Below are 4642 nucleotides of genomic sequence, written 5' to 3'. Positions count from 1 at the left end.
TAATAGTAATAATAATAATATTTGCGAATAGGATGCTGATACGAAGTGAAAAAGATGTACAGAAAATATATACAACACAAAACTGCCTCTCCTCCCTCTCTTCTCCACACAAACACACCCTCTCTCGACGTCAACTCCCAAATAACTATCACCTTATTTTTTTTCTTTTCTTTCTTTCTTTCTTTTTTTTTTTTTTGCCTATCGACCATTGCATCTCCATCCAAAATCTTTCTGTTTATGTAACCCTGCGGTGGTGAGCACGCACTAACTCGCAGCTAGGCCAGACGAGAATTATACACAAAACAACTTAGTATCTGAGTCTCCCCTCCCACACTCCAGACATCATAAATATCACAGGCGAATATTAATCCCTATGTCGCACCACTCCAAGCTTCAAAGTCACTTATTACAATTTTAGTCACACCACGCGTCGAGAGAGAGCAAATAAAATTAACTAAGGCTTTATAAATGCGGAAGCAACGAACAGAAAAAAAAATATGTAGACATACCCTGGTAACACGCACACACTATACATATTATACAGAAAAAATATATGTATCCTTACACACGACTATATATATATATATATATATATATATATATATATATATATATATATATATATATATATATATATATATATATATATATATATATATAATGACTGGCCAGTCTCTCAGTTTCTATAACCCCTTGAAGCCCAGTGTCCACAGTTTTGGACAAAACTGGAAATTTTCAAGTCTTAATAAAGTAGGGAACCCCCGAGTAGGGACCTATGAGCTTCGCGACTATGAGACAATAGGCGGAGGGCGGTATGCTCAGTACCCTCCCAGTACGGTGCCTCATCCAGCGGCTCTAGGATCCAATGGGATATATATATATATATATATATATATATATATATATATATATATATCTATATATATATATGCACACACACACACACACACACGAGGTCTGTTCAGAAAGTGTCTGACCTTAGGCTTAAAAAAAAATAAACAGCTAACATGTCGTGCTAGGACACTAATCCTCCTTAACTCCTAAGCACCGGCATTTTTGTTGTTGTGGTTGCCCTCTCTTTACTGCAATATTTCCCAAAATAGCCTTATTTCAAACCTTCATGTCTGGGAAAGTACAGCAGTTAGGGAAACAAATTTAAGACCATGTTTACTCACTAACTCTGCTTCTTCCGAATGAAACCATCCCAAGGTCTGCATGTGCTCCCGTTGATGAGTAAGGACGTGAAGAAGATGAGTAACTTTTGGTGCTCTAAGCAAGTTGTCTTCGTGTGTGTGTGTGTGTGTGTGTGTGTGTGTGTGTATGCAGCTCTGACTTAGGCCGCATGATTATTTCTCCACTACTAGATTAACTAGACACAATGGCGTCCAAGGCATGCCCTGTGACATTATCACCGAGCCCTTTCATGGTACCCTTGGAACGAGCTTGGCAGAGATGGATGAGACAAGGGGTCCACGTGAAGGGGGAATGTATTTGGACAGTTTCAGAAAACATCCAGTACCTGCCTAAGACGCAGAGAAGACTAATGTACACTTGTTGGTAAGAGTCTCTTCCTACTCTTTGGTGATGAGATCAAGTGGCGGCCACTTCAAACTGTTGCAGGAGTACATTTGCAATTCCTACCGACACCTAGCAGGCTCTCTCAACCTATTTTGCGTCAGTCCCGACCAACAGCCGGGGTGCAGAGGTTAAAGTACGCCCCTTTGGACTTGACACATTGCTCAGAATTCTTTCCACTGACTGAAATATTTTTCAAGATCGGTTTTCGATACCTCTGCATGTGCCTCGTCACACTGATCATCATGTCTTCTCTCAAATGAATGTTGCTGAAGAAATGATAGAGTGTGAAAATTGTGATCCAGACCTTCTGAAGACTGTAATCTCTGGAGATAAGATTAGTGTGTATAGTTATGACCCAGAAACCAAAGCACAGTCGTCCACGCGGAAGCATGCACGGTTGCCCTGGCCAAAAAAAAGTATGACAGGTCCGTAATATGGCGAAATGCACTAGGATGTTGACAGTTTTTCTTTTACTACTATGTTGTTGTGCATCACCAACATGCATCAGAATGTCAGACTATCAAGAAACATTACTACCTTGACATTATCCATCATCTTCATGATGCACATCATGTTAAGGGACCAGACTTTTGGAAAGTTGCATGTTGGATGCTGCCCAGTGACAATGCCCATGCCCATTCTTCTCAACTGAATTAGAAATTTTTGGCCAAGCAACGTTGAGTACACCGCTTCCCGTCCGATCAGCGAAGTTAAGCAACGTTGGGTCTGGTTAGTACCTGGATGGGTGACCGCCTGGGAACACCAGATGCTGTTGGCATCCCTACGTGTCAAGTGGGGTTGGTGGAGGATTAGTGCCCCTCCCTGTAAAACAATTAACTCTAAGCCCTTGGCCACCCCGTTTGGGATACATGGCGTCTGGCAATGAATGAAAAAATATATCCCGCAGGTCCTGAAGGCTCCCTACTCACCAGACATGGCTCCGTTTGACTCTTGGTTATTCCCCAAGCTCAAAACCCTGCTGAAGGATTCCAAGTTTGAGCGGAGAGAAGAGATCATGATATGTGACGAAGTACTATTGCGGACACCCGATCCTGACCCTCTTATTATCTGCCTGGTGCTATCTGGCAACCGAACTGTAGGAGGCTGTTGCGTTTTATGAATGAGCTCTGGCACTATTGGTAACCCTGACTGTGTTTGGGGTGGGTAACATACGTTTGGTTGCATTCATTATTGTTAACACTGGATAAATGTAAACGTTAAGCTTATAACCTTAAAATGTTCATTGTATGATGCTGGATCCCATTTCATATCCCCACACTTTAAAATGAGGTTGTATTATGAATATGCCAAAACAGTAGCCCCTGCAACATACAAATGACAGGCTTAACAAATGTTGGTAGGTGGCCACAGTGAGGAAGCGAAACAGAACTGAGGTATACGGAAAAATATTTGGTAATTGAGTGATGGTAATCACAAATTATATCTGTAACACCCTTAAATTATATAAATAGAAATTTTGAGAAAAAATGCAGGACTATAAACATGGTATGGATACGTAGACGTAAGGAGTTGGAGAGGTTCACTACACTTCACCACAAACTAGCCACACCTCCATCCACCCACTGACTCAGGATTTCCTCGACCTAAGATATTGTCTCCCCCAATAAATGTACGGTCCATCAGTTTTAATTTCAAGAACCAAGTAACTATAATACTATGTATTTTGAACCCATATTATTCCATGTCGAAGTGCAGTGATGACAGCGGAACACCTGTTTATTGTAACATGATATAAACACAAATAAAACTCTCATAAGCGTTATTGTGGTATCATAAAGGCTGTATCTATATAATATGTGTAACAACAGGGTGCTAGCATCATTACCAATACAGTTGATATGGCAATGTGCACAGATATCTGCCCATAATTGTAACTGTAAACTGGAGCATCAAATCATATGAGCTAGTGCTTCCATCCAGCCATCCTCCTATACAACATCCTTTCTATCACAAGACCGCTGTTACAGAGCCAAGACCCCCATTATAAAATATATTGTCGATACATTGCCTATTGTAATTAACAGGTCCTGTAACATTTAACACATCATAGCTGATGTGATATACATATTATGAATGTCAATCTCAAATGCATGGCTGCCACCCCGAGAAGTTATACAGCATCGGCGTATTCCTCAGTAAGGACAGAGATGCCAAAATCCACACACGCACACTGGTTTCTCAAAACTGCCTTACACTCTATCTATCTATCTATTACCAGACGCCTCAGTCTCATAAGGGGAGACCACAAACATATCGCCTCCATGTCGCCCTCTCCATTGCCATTCACTACCTTGCTCCCAGCTCACACCCCCCTCTCTCATCCTCTCCACTCCATCCCTCCATCTCATCCTCGGCCTTCCCCTCCCTCTCCCCTCTCCACCTCACACGCATACACTCTCCTCGATAGTCTCTCGCCCTCCATCCTCCTCCACATGGCCAAACCACTTTAGTGCATTTTTCCTAATGCTTCTCTATCACATTCACATCCACACCACAGTCCTCCTTCACTTCCTCACTTGTCAGTCTCTCTCTCCATGTAACTCCACATGCTCCTCTGAAATAACTAATTTCCACTGCTCTCAGTCATTAACAATATAAGGGATATGGTATATATAGTAGGACAGATAGCAGCATTTTATTTTGCCCTTCATTTATCAAACTATAATGTGCTAATTGTATCCTCCCCTACAAACCTTTGCCCAGAAATATCAGTCGTTACCCCATTCAAAAACATATACAGCAGAAATGCTTATCAGCCTTATTGACTATCATTATTCGTAAGGAAAAATTATCACTGACATGTCAGATAGCAATGTGGAATAAAACTGCATCATTGCATAACCTATTTAAACATGAAGATTCATACATCAACATCCTTTAACTCATATCATATGCCATAAATGGTTACCACAGATTTTGATACTTTAATGCAAAATATTCAGTACTTGCTCCATCCTCTATTGTTATCAGTGACAGCCTGCAATCGACTGGACATCGAGGAAACATGGTTATAGACGAATCTAGGATTACTCCTGAATATTTC

The 4642-nt window shown here is 41.1% G+C and overlaps 1 pseudogene; it reads left to right on the top strand.

Annotated features, from left to right (window-relative positions):
• Positions 1-2237: 2237 nt before the first annotated feature.
• Positions 2238-2356, top strand: LOC145397943 (5S ribosomal RNA; annotated as a pseudogene).
• Positions 2357-4642: the final 2286 nt, after the last annotated feature.

Source organism: Coenobita brevimanus, chromosome 43 (genome assembly GCF_032717465.1).
Source record: "Coenobita brevimanus isolate Jiangsu-jjx chromosome 43, ASM3271746v2, whole genome shotgun sequence".
NCBI lineage: Eukaryota > Metazoa > Arthropoda > Malacostraca > Decapoda > Coenobitidae > Coenobita > Coenobita brevimanus.
Note: the sequence above shows the minus strand (reverse complement) of the source record. Positions and strands in the feature narration are given on the sequence as shown.